This window comes from Pelodiscus sinensis, chromosome 4, assembly GCF_052426305.1.
Source record: "Pelodiscus sinensis isolate ZL-2025 chromosome 4, ASM5242630v1, whole genome shotgun sequence".
NCBI lineage: Eukaryota > Metazoa > Chordata > Testudines > Trionychidae > Pelodiscus > Pelodiscus sinensis.
This window is the reverse complement of record NC_143055.1, coordinates 130,569,349-130,582,749: the sequence shown is the minus strand read 5'-3', so window position 1 is coordinate 130,582,749 and position 13,401 is coordinate 130,569,349. Positions and strand designations below refer to the sequence as shown.

The 13,401-nt window shown below is 36.8% G+C and overlaps 1 protein-coding gene across 3 annotated transcripts in view; it reads right to left on the bottom strand.

The window, feature by feature from the left end:
• Positions 1-13,401, bottom strand: part of MTHFD2L (methylenetetrahydrofolate dehydrogenase (NADP+ dependent) 2 like) — a 62,122-nt gene that overhangs the window by 46,617 nt on the left and 2,104 nt on the right. The gene's annotated exons all lie outside the window — the stretch shown is intronic.

Genomic DNA, 13,401 nt, shown 5'->3' with positions numbered 1-13,401 from the left:
CATCGTGGCCCCGGAGCTTCCGAAGTTGAGTAGTCCTGGTCTAGGCATATCACATCTACTGCTTTCCTCTTACCCACTAGGTTTTCCTATCAAAGAAAGCTATCACGTTGGTTTGATATGATTTGTTCTATACAAATCCATGGTGTTACCTTATCTTCCAGATGTTTGCAAATGGATTCCTTAATTATTTGCTCCATTATCTTTCCTAGTACAGAAGTTAATCTGACTGGTCTGTCATTTCCTGGTTTGTCCTTATTTCCTTTTTTTTTTTTTTTTTTAAACAGATGGGCATTATACTTGCTCTTTTCCAGTATTCTGGAATCTCCCGCCTTCTGTGACTTTTCGCAAATAATAGTGGATTGAGGTTTCTGAGTCATTAGCTAATTGAGTATTCTAGGATAGGTTTCATCAGGCCCGGGTGACTTCAAGACATCTAACTTGGCTAAGTAATTTTGAACTTGTTCTTTTCCTATTTTAACATCTGAATCTACCTCATTTTCAGCAGCATTCACTACCTTAAGCATTTAATTGCCACCGACCTTTTTGGTGAAAACTGAAACAAAGAAGTCATTAAGCACCTCTGCCAGGTCCACATTTTCTGTTATTGTTTTTAACCTTTGCATTAAGTAATGGACCTACCCTACCCTTGGTCTTCTTTTTGCATCTAATATATTTGCACAATGTTGTCTTGTTATCCTTTATGTCTCTATCTAGTTTGATCTCACTTTCTGCTTTGGCCTCTCACATTTTGTCTGTATGTACTTGTGTTATTTGTTTGTATTTATCCTTTGTAACTTGATCTAATTTCCATTTTTGTAAGACTTCTTTTTGATTTTTAGATAATTCAAAATATTCTGGTTAAACCAAGATGGTCTCTTGCCATACTTCCTATCTTTCTTTTGCAGTGGAATAGTTTGCTCTTGTGACCATAATGTCTCTTTGGAAAACTGCCAACTGTCTTCAACTGTTTTTCTTCAGAGACTTGCTTCCCATGGGAGTTACTTACCAACTCCCTGAATTTGCCACAGTCTGTCTTCTTCAAATCCATTGTCTTTATTTTGCTGTTCTCCCTCCTACCATTCCTTCATGATCACTTTCACCCAAGTGGCTTTCCACATGCAAACTCTCAACCAGTTCCTCCCTATTTTTAAAATCAAATCTAGAACAGCCTTCCTCCTAGTAGCTTTCTGCACCTACTGAAATTAAAATTTTTTCAATATATTTCAAGGACTTGTTGGATATTCTATGCCTTGCTGTGTTATTTTCTCAGTAGACGGTCTCGATAGTTGTTGGAAGTCCCCAATCATCACCAAATCCATCATCACCAAGGCCTATGCTTTGAACGATTGTTAGTTGTTAAAAAAAATAAAAATAAAAAAGAGCAGCTTCATCCACCTCAAATCATACAAGCATAAGCAAAAGGTAATTGTAAATAGCAACAGCTCACACAGGAGACTATAGCATACTTTAACAACCTAATCCAGAGCTGTTCCTGCTTAATGGAGCATTTTGATGAAGTCTCTTATATTCAAAATATCATTAATGTTTTAAGCAGAAGGGTAATTTTCAAGAAGAAGTACATTAAGAGAGTGAACTATAAAACAACTAATGAGCAAACTGAAGAGTCGAGATAGATTGCTTAAAAACTGTAATGCAAAGCAATAACATGCAGGATGGAGTACTGGAATGTACTGGCAATGAAAGGAAAGTTTCAAAGTTAGCACTAATATGAAAATGGACACAATTTGTTCAATTAAAGCACAAAAGGTCAAAGGAATTGCAGGGTAAATCTGAAGTTGTAAATAAACATAAAGCAAAACAAACAAAACAATACCACTATAAAAGTCCATGAACAGGCCCACCTGGAACACCATGCCCAATTTCATAGATATTACTTCCAGAACTCTGTAGAAATTCTGGGGGGGAAAGTCCAAAGAAGAGATAAACTCAAACAGTAATGAGGGCCTTATCTAAAATAATCCTCTCTAAATTGAAGATAAGATTACAGGAGTAGGGAGAACTTATTGCTATTTGTTTGTGGAAATGGCTTTTACACCCCAACAAGTGTGCCACTGTAGAACCTGATAATATGGGATAACGTAGAAATGTTAAAAAAAAAAATCTAATTTGGCATAGATTAAAAGATTTCAGCCTTTTTCCTGGTGAAGATAAACTTCAAAATGCAAATCAACATGAAAATCATTAGACCTCAGGGGAATGAGCATTAAAGGCTATTTTCATACTCTCTATATAAAAAGAAACTTAAGTTGCCCTTCAGAAACAAATCAACCCAATCTTGCTAAACCTTCCAATAGCCCTGAGTCTGGTTCCTTTGTAAACAGATACATTTGAGGGGCAGAAAATAAATAAGATTTGCCATTATATTAAAAATTGCCAAAGCTGGATGGATCTGCTAGAACTCAGCAGCCAAAGAAAAACACCTGAACATGTGTAGAAAATAAATAAAAGCATTTTGAAGAAAACGTAACAACCTATGCACCGAATCTTCTCTCACCTTTACCACGATAGGACTAATGATATTTTACATGCCTGACCAAAATAATATTTATATTTATATATAAACATCCTAGGTGAATTGACAGGCAGAATTTTCAAGAATTAAATACAGATAACATTTTCCACCTTAAAGATTCAAAACACTTGAATAACCTCTAAGTCCCAAATGTAATTGCAGAAAGATCCTTAATCAAGTTTGGGGAAAAAAAACCCTAAAATGACTACTGGAAAACCAGGGTCTTATTGGTGTATAAAGGGAATTATAGGTCATGAAAATTATTTAAATGTGGGGAATTACATTTTAAAATGATGGAAAATTCCTATCTTTCCCCAAATTGGTTCCTCAATATATTCTTTAATTTATAAATATGAATTATTTTAAGGATGCTCAAATGATTGTATTATCAGTTTCATTTCTGTAACTTCTCTTTTATCAGAAAACATACATGTTTTTGTAAATGTCACTGCTAGAGTTGGTAACAAATATAATATGTACCGAGGACATAGCTCAATTTTAGGTACTTTTGGGGTATTTCTGCAGAAACACATTATATCTGTTAGATATGCATCTCTATTTTAAATTAAACTCTCAGTCTGAAACGATGTAAAAGGAAAACGTTTTAGCTTTCTAATTCCTAATCTTTGCCATAAAGCACACTAAGCTTTGGTTATCTGTGAAATTTGTTTCCCTATGGATTTCAAAGTGGCCAGGCATTCACCTCTAATCTTTGGCATGGTCCATTGGATCCACACATTTTATTTTTACTACATTTATGTAATGCCATCTATGACTAGCAGAACTCAGAGTCATTGTACCTTTGAGATGACAGGAAAGCTCTATTTGGAAAGGGTTTGCTTTCATGTCTTTAACATTAGAATTTTAACACTACCTTAATATTTTACATTTTGTATATTCTTTAGCTTTAGCCATACTATAGTTCACAGAACCTCAGCACAAATGTCATCAATACAAATTCCATGAAAAGTAAAGACGAATATTTGATTCATTCAGAAATCCAACATCACAACTCCCAGATTTGCAGACTATCAAAAGGGTAAGTCTTGTGGCACCTTAGAGAGTAACGAAAGTATATAGGTTCATGAGTCTGGGTTTTAACCATGAAAGCTCATGATCCTATATATTTGTGTTAGTCTCTAAGGTACCATAGCACTACTCGTTTTTAAAATTACAGACTAACATGACTAACTCTAAGACTTTTTTTTTTAAATCAAAAGTATGTTCCTAATCCACTGGGCCAGTTGTCAGATGAAACGATACATGATGTGACATAACAGCAGGCAAAATGTAGATAGTTCTGTGGCACAAATCAGTGTTTGGTGCAGCAGTTCGCTTTTTGTTATGCCTACAGTTATATTTCCAAACACCACAACCTGAAGGAAGCTTCTTCCAGAAGGATAAAAGATAATTTGGGGAAAAAAAAGCCACACATTTGGGGGCTTGCTTACTCTTCATGTAAACTAAGCGTACAGTCTTGTCAAAATAATCACAGGCCACCTCTTTTTTTCCCCCCTTGCAAACTATTCCATCTTTTTCTTTTACTGGCCAAAAAGCCAGCAGAAATGTTGCCCAATTTCCATTTAGGCTTAAATCATTTCAGATCAAGGTAAGAACACAGAAAGAATAGCTATGTGTAGACTATTACACTGATTTTTAGCATTACTATATTCATTCTTTAAAAGTCCAGATATTAAATTATCTGAGATTATTCATAAACACGTTCTCTTTATCATGTTTTATTAAGAAAATAGAATGCACACCGACAGAACATATTAATATATTTTCACAATTAGCCATATTTTCCATATGTGTTGAGACATCTCAGTTACATAAACAAGAACTCCTGAGACTACTATAGGAGATGCACCTTAGCTATAACATCAACAATTTTTATTTATTTCACCTTTTAAAAAAGAAATCGACTTGTGCATGTCAAGTGTCAGTACCGTGGAGTGGTAACTTATTCTTCATTTGTCTGTTTTATAATGCGCAATAGCAATATTGACTAAGATTTTTCTACTTAAATTTATTGTCAGAGCTTTGTTATTGAATATTACGTATTTCAGTTTAAGCTCTGTTTGATAAATATGCCAGGGACATTATGAAAAAGAAAAATTATGATTGAACTTTTGGCCCCATTGAAATCAATGGCAAAACTCCCATGGAATTCAGTGAAGTCAGAGTTTCACCTTAGAAGTACAGTCTTAACATTCAAGTCCAAAGCATCTTGGAAAATTATATTAGTCAGATTTGCACAATGTATTGCTATAACTTCAGTTAAAACCTAGATAGTTTAACTGGTTTTTAATTTATCCTTTAGTATAATAAACTGCTCACATATTTTGTGACAACAATAAATATGTTTTTTTGGAGGGATAGATGGTAACCACTCTGTATGTTCAATACAAAACCACCACCCAAATACATGTACAAAATTTAAAAATCACCACCTGAAAATGTTAATTTTAATTACAAAGACATTAACAAGTTTTAAAAAGGGACACTGTCAAAGTTTTTAAATTAATTAATAATTTTGACCAATTTTAAACTGACGTCTGATGTACAATCTGTTGAATTCATTTTATTTTTAAGTTTATTACTGCTCAAACAAGGCATTTATTTAGAGAAAGCAATATTTCTGCAAGTCTTCTAAAACTAATACTGCATGCATTCTCTACTAAAGCAACACAGCCATTACTTCCTCATAGCCATCTTAATTAGGGAAGTTAATGTATAGCTATTTACATATTAACCAATAAGCCCAGACTTATGGGTTAACCTTAACGCACCCTTCCTCTTGATGCATCTGTATCAGAGGCAGCAAAGGGGAGAGTGGAGTGGGGAGCTGGTGCTGGGTTTTAAGCCAGCTTTAAGAGTCACCTCTGCCCCCTTTGCTGCCACCCATAGAGGCAGCAAAGTGTGTGTGTAGGGGATAGAGCAGGCAGGACAGGTACTCGGGGGGGGGAAGGGGGGAGAAGCAGATCCCCTACACATGCTGGTTCCTGGAGCTGCGTTCCCCCACCCCACGTGCTGCTGTCTATGTATTGGAGGCAGCAGCACGGGTGCACAGGAGTCGGTGCTTGGGGAGGTGGGGGACCAGCTTAAAAGCCAGCTCCCAAGGAGCACTGGCATCCACCTGCCATCCTTCATGTAAACATGTAACCGCTAAAATTTTCAGTGGTTATATATTTACATAAATACACGATTTTTAACATCCCTAGTCTTAACATCAACTAGTACCTGTACAGACTAACTAGGCCACCCCTGAAGCTTAAGTACATGGCTATAGTCATAAAGACATTTTGGCATGACAATAAAATACTAAAACAACAAGAACATTGTTGGTGATTCAAGATATATAAAAATATCTAAAATCAGCATAGACAATACAGGCAGTCCCCGGGTTACGTACAAGATAGGGACTGTAGGTTTGTTCTTAAGTTGAATCTGTATGTAAGTCGAAACTGGCATCCAGATTCAGCCGCTGCAGACCAGGGAGACGCTGAGCAAAGCGGCGGAGGACCCGGGGCCGGACCCGTGGCGCTTCCAGATCTGCAGACCAGGGAGACGCTGAGCAAAGCCACAGAGGACCCGGCCCGACCCGCGGCGCTTCCAGCTGATCTGGAAGCGGCCGCGGGTCCGGCCCTGGGTCCTCCGCCGCTTTGCTCCCCGTCTCCCTGGTCTGCTGGCCCCCGCAGCAGACCAGGGAGATGGGGAGCAGCTTTTCTCGCCCCTGAGGAGGCGGGTGGCGGGACCAGGCGTCCCGCCGCTTCAGTCCTCTGGGGCGAGAAAATCCCCGTTCGTAACTGCGGATCCGACTTAAGTCGGATCCGCGTAACTCGGGGACTACCTGTAGATGTTTAGACTTCTCAGAAGATTATGTGCAATTAAACACAGTTTAGGGTAAAATTAATATTAAGAATTATTTTAAAGTATTACTGGCAGAATCCCTTTAATGATTAAAAGCAGTTTTAGGGAATATGAGGGAAAGCAGACAGTGGTGAATTCTGGAAAGACTCTCTTCTCTGTGCTGATCCTAGAAGAGAAAAGAGAAACAAATAAGCATAAACACACTGTCTTGTAACCTCAGCCTTGTCCCACAACTCGGCATCACACCATTTACAATGTGATTCAACTTCTTTGTGGCACTGTATGGTTTTGCATAACTTTTGTTATATTAATAAACATAGCACTTTTATCACTATAGCATTATTCTATTTATGAGCATTTTTTCAGCATATCTAAGCTGCAAATTTTTACTATCACTTCTAAGCCTCCAGCTAATATCAATCAGCTTGTAGAAAGTGATTATTTAGGACTACAGTAGTATGAGCAGAAATTGCAAACCTGTGTCCATATGGACGTAAATATCCAAAGAATTATTGTAAAGTATTACTTGGCCGTGTCCCTTTATGATTAAACACACCATTTAATGTTTAAGTGATATTAGTAATATTTGTGTATTTTTCTTCAAGATTAGTCTTTCACATCTGCAGCAGACATTCTAAAAAAAAAAAAACCACAATAAAAAAAATGTATAAAAAAATGTAAAATACCAGTTATACTGAAAGCAAAGATCAAGTAATGTAAATTCTATTTTTCATCTAAAAGATGAAGTTTTCCACCATTATTTCTCACTAGAAATCCACAGACTCTTAAATAATCTAAAAGAATGTACACTATAATTGCTATTATTGCTAAAAGGCGTCTCAGTATACTTTAAAGGATATGGTGACAAATACAGTATGAGAGATATACAAAAATAGTAACACAGCTGCACACACTCTCTCGTATTAGTCATCCCAATACACAAATATTCCAAATAAGTTCATCTCCTAATTCAAGACACCATCTAGGAGACTAATTCTCTAAAATAAAGCAAGCATGGATTGCTACTAAAAAAGTCAGGTTTTCTGAATTCAAACAGGATGATTACATTGCATCACACATCTCTAACTTATTCTTCTGAAGCCAGCTCTCCAGAGATTTCCTTTATAACTGAGGCACCTATATAAACCCTCTTATAACAGTCAGAAAATATTGTCACGTTTGCATTTAAACCAGCAAACTCTTATAAATTATTTAAATTACCCATTCTGTCTACCAGATACTGGTTATGCCAGTGGTTGTCCACTTGGGGGACACATATGCTAGAGCAGCGGTTCTCAAACTTTCTGGGCTCTGGAGCCCTTTACATGTGTAAAAATTTTTGTGGAGCCCCAGTGGTCCACTGATTGTATGTGTTGTACCTATCAATGTTTCCAGTTTGTCAACCTCATGGAGCCCCTGGAGATGTCTCGCAGAGCCCCAGGGCTCTGCCGAGCTTAGTTTGAGAAACACTGTGCTAGAGGATACATCAGCTCATCTAGACATTTGCCTGGTCTTACAAAAAGCTTCATAAAAAAGCACTAGCAAAGTTAGTACAAATAACTTGTTTATATTGCTTTATATTATACACTGAAGTGTAAATAAACTATGTATATGCCAATTGATTTTATTAATTTTATGGTAAATGAGAAAGTAAGCATTTTTTCCAGCGATAACATACTGTGTCACTTTTTTAGGTCGGATTTTGTAAGCAAGTCGTTTTTAAGCTATATGAAATTTGGTCATTTGAAAAATAAATCAAAGAGGTTCCAGTAGGTCCAGAAAGGTTGAGAACCACTGGTTTAAAACAGAAAAACAAATGAAAATTTCTGCTATTTTGCCTTCCTCTGACACCCTGATACTCTCAAACTTCTTTCCTTCTATTGTGAGTGATGATATTGTTGAGAAAAGTTTATATGACTTTTCATCCAGGAACGGGATTTTTAAAAAAGTTAAACATTAAAAACCTATTTTCCTCCTATTAGCCTACTCGGGTCAAAATACAGATGACTTCAAATAAGGCAAAATTAACACATGTAATTAAACTACTAAGTCAAGAAACAAAATATTAACACTTCAGAGGGGGTGAAAAAAAAAACCCACAAGTTGCACTTCTGTCTGCTGAACAAGTCAATGAAAGTAACAGATGAAAACAAACCTTTTTCTTAGACCTTGTCTACATTGGAAAGTTCAACTAGCTATATATTTCATATGGTTTACCAGAGTAACACCTTATGTGGATGTTTTTATTCCAGTGTAAGAGCAGCTTGTTTCATGTTCCTGGGAAAGGAGTTTAAGCTAAATTAAGCCAAGAAAGACACTTATGTGAGAGTGAGGATGTCTACACTGGGCAATTATACTATCAGTTTAAACCTCACTGCTTAGGTTATACTATGTACTTTCCCCCCCAATATAGACCACTGGAATGAGTGAGCTCTAAGAAAGCACAGCAAGGAAATAACATACTCTTATGTTTATAAAGTTTGTGTACATTTACAGCACTACCATATACACAGTGAATGTTTAATAATAAACACAGTAACTGACAAAGTCCAAAGATAAAGTTCTCCTACATCAATTTAAAAAGAAACAGAAATACTCCAAATCCAGGAGGATCATATGGTCCATTACATCTTGTCCCTTTATGCCAATGCCCTTAAAATCAATACACACAGAACTATGCGACTTGTTGAATTAATTATCACAGGAACAAGTATTTTTGGAAGATCTGGAAAAGGATAACAAGAAAAAGCATCATATATCCAAAAAACTATTAATAGAAAAAGGCAATATTTTAGACAATGTTCTTAATCACCTCCATCTCAGGAACAATAGGATTGGTTCTTTCTGCTATTTTCTGGAAAAATGAAAGAAGAGCTATTTGGGTGGACATTTACTTAATATGGCACAGTAGTGCTGGCAGATTGTTTTATTTTAGAATTAGTGAAGAGCAAACAGCATTGTTTCCATGTTGGATATTTTTAATATGATGTACTTAAAGTCCAGTGTTACAATACTAATATTTATCCCAGAACAGACTTAAAAAGACCTCTGATAAGAAACTGACTAAAATCCCACATTCCCATGCAACAATAGCAAAAAGTAGTCATACTGTGGTATCGAAAGTACTTATGAATTAAGTATGCAGCTGAGTATGTTAAACCATGTGTTACACAGTCAAGGTAGGAGACTTAACAAGACTTTTTGTTGATCACTATAGTATATTCAACAAAACTTTCCACAAAAATTTAGTCCTTTTTTTATGATGTTTCTGAACAAATGATATTAAAACACAAGGCATCCAACTACAGTATTTTTTCATGACCTATGCAAAAGTACAAACAAGTGTCACAATATTATACCGTCTTTCTATAAAGAACACTCTTTAACAAAGAGAAAATATTAGTTTGTGCGCTATAACAGAGAAACAATTCTTAACTCCAAACAAATGGTAGTTAGAAATAATTCTAGGTCAAGTATAACCTTTAAAAAATACCAATCAATTTCCAAGTACTCCTCCCAGAGGGGTAATTATAGTTCAGTGTCTGCTTCTGGGCATTAAGGACTTTCTTAAATTTCAATAAATCCATTAACAGCTCCATTTTCAAAATAAATATTTTGCAATTCTCTTTCTCTCATTCAAAATATCTGAATAGCCTGTAACACTAATCTGCATTTAAATGTTAGATCAGCATAGCTATATCAGTGAAGGCTATGAAAAAAATCCACACCACTGACTCTGGTAGTTGTACTGATCTAATTCCCTGTAAACACAGCTAGGTCAATAGAAAAATTGCTTCTGTTGATCTAGCTACCATCATTTGGGGACGTGTTGTTGCTACTAGGGATACTAGAGTTTAATCAATTAAACAGTTAACCGATAAGCATTAGCTTATCAGTTAACCTTATCAGTTGAACTCCTGTCCAAAGCCAGCAGCCCATAGGTCTAGCAGCCGGTGGAGTGTTTAACCCAGGGGTTCCCAATCTTTGGATTTATGGGTCCCCGTCTCATACACGAGCTTTTGGAGGATCGGTAACATTCATTTGCATATCTACATATTCATTAAGCAAATAACTTTCTGGTCCTCCCAAAGCCGTCAGTGCCAGCTTTATCAAAACTTTTGATACGGTCACCAACAATATTCTTGCCAGAAAGTTAAGGGACTATGGATTGGATACGTGGACTGTAAGATGGATAGAAAGCTGGCTAGACGAGGGTTTCCCAAACTTTTTACTCTAGTTGGAACCCATTTTCTTAGTAGTTTTTTGCAGCCCAAAAGTATAAATGCATATTAAGAAAAAGAATGAAAAATGAATACATTTTCACTGTGTATTATTTATTCACAATAATAACAGTACATAACATAAATCTTAAAATTCTACTGGTTTAAATTGTAATTAACAGTTGTAAAGTCTGTTTATTTATAATTGAACTAATGGGAAGGGTGATATTGTTTTGCATCACATAGCAACTTTCTGTCAGGAGCAAAAGAAGAAAGTTTTATCCTCAAATCTGATTGAATGTTCAATCTATTTCTATAATTATTTTTGAAGAAAACCAAAAGATAAGAAACTAGTTTCACACTTATATGTCGTGACGAAAGGCATTAAGAATTTGACTGCTTTCTCAGATAAATGTGAATATTCATTTCTACAGCTCAACCAAAAATCAATCAAGGAGAGTTTATCAAAGTTCTCTTTTAAGGCAGAGTCACAGGAAAGTTAAATTAATGAATTCATTTCTGATGCACTCAGTTGTAGTATTTCTTCATTTTCAGTGTCAACAGTAAACGGGTTCTTAATCCACATTTTACTGGCATCAATTGGAGGAAAAATATTCATTTAAACTTGATGTTAGCCCCAAAAGGTGTTCTTGGATTGCTGCAGAAATCTCATCTGAGATATTAGTTTCAGCATATTTTTCTTGTAATTCAGTTAAAGTACAAAAAGACTTAAAGTTTCTCTTGTTAACTCGCTGTGCCCATAAACGAAGTTTTTTAATTGTTGCCTCAACTTTTTTGTGAACTTTGAAAATATTAATTTTAGTGCCTTGTGAATTCAAACTTAAATCATTTAAAAGACAAAATATGTGACAAGTAAGCCACCATTGTTAACCAATCAAATTAATGAAACCTATCTTTAAATGTAAATATAATATCTTTTGCCGATGGAGGGTGTCGCTCCAAGAACAATAAAACTTCATCCTTCATATCAAAGAGTCGTTTCAAAATGTTTCCTTTTGACAGCCATTGAACCTCACAGTGTAGTAGGAGATTCTCATGTTCACTTCCTAATTTGTTGCACAAAGCAGCAAAGCAGTAAAGATTCTGGAATTCAAAGGATGAGATTTTATATAAGTTATAAACTTCACACATTCTTGAAGAGTGGAACTCAAAAGCGATGGCATAGTTTTCACAGCTAGTGCCTTTCTGTGAATACTGCAGTGCACCCATACACAGTCAGGTGCTACAGCTTGAATCCGTGGGATAAGCCCAGTACGAGACCCTGCCATTGCTCGAGCCCAATCACTGCTCAGTCCTACATACTTTTTCTAGTCAATATCGCTTTGAATAATAAAATAATTGATTAGCTTAAAAATTTCGGCAGCTGTTGTTCTTGTTGGAAGTGGTTTATAAAATAAGAAATCTTCTTGAATGGAGCTTTGATAATCATATCTAACAAAACACATAAAATTGGCAGCGTCAGCTATATCTGTGCTTTCATCCACTTGTACTGCAAAAACCTGACTATTCTGTAGTCGATGAATGAGCATTTCTTCAATATTTTTCGCCATTTATTCAATTCTACGTTTCACTGCATTGTTGGATAAAGACAGAGAACCCAACTGATTTCCCTTTTTTCCTCCATAAATACGGAATGTAATAATATTCAATGCAGGAAGTATTAACCTTTCACCAACAGTATGCGGGTAACCTGTCTTGGCTATTAGTTTTGAAACTTCATATGAAGCCAACACAAAGTTTTCATTTGAAGAGCCCATTGAAAGTGTACTTTTCATGCTTTTTTTAAGCAAAAGCTAATTCATTTATCTTATTTATGAAAAAAAAAAATCTATGGGCTTACTCGCGTATTCTGGATGTTTGCATTCCAAATAGTGTTTCAGTTTTTATGGTTTCATGCACTCGTTGGACAGTTGTGTGTAACAGATTAGGCATAATGGCAAGTGATTATCACTACCAACACTTATAAAACCAAATTTCAAATACTCATCAGAATAATTGCGGGTCCAAGGAGTTTTTATCTTCTTACTCTCACTTGTACTAGGCTGCACACTGGTACTAGGCTGCACATCATTCAAACATTTTTTAGTTGTATTTCCAGTCACATTCTTCAGCCATTTATCCATATTGAAGATGAAAATGAGAGGGTATGTTATTGAAAATAAATGAAGAAAGCTTAAGCAGTTAAACTCAGAGGACGTGCACGTTATCCCACTTGCAGAAACGAGCTGAGGCTGCTGTATCATGTGACAGGAAAACCAATGACACAGGCTTGGCTGCATGAAAAAAACATGTGCTTCCTGGGAGATGAAGCCCTTTCCCTGCCCCTACCAGGTGGCCTGCGCTCCCCGGCACTGCCAAAGCACTGTGCTGCCCCAGAGAGCCCGCCCCCTGGAGGAGCCACTGAAATCCCACAGGAAGTAGTCCACCACTCACCCATGGAGACAACCGCTGTCCAGAAACCCTGGCTGCATCCTCCATCCACCTCGGGCCAGAGCTTGGGGATGCGGCACCGCATGGGCAGTCCAGGAGCCCAGAACTCCCGGCCATATCCTCCGTCCAGCCCAGAGCCAGGGCTCAGGAATGTGGCGCCGCACGGGCCAGCTGGGAGGCAGGAATTCCCAGCCGCATCCTCCGTGCAGCCCAGGCCAGGGCTTGGGGACGCAAAGCCGCACGGGCCTGCTTGGAGCCTGAACACCTCGGCAGTCACGCTGAGGCCCAGTATATTTTTGCACTGGGCCGCGGCCCATAGTTTGG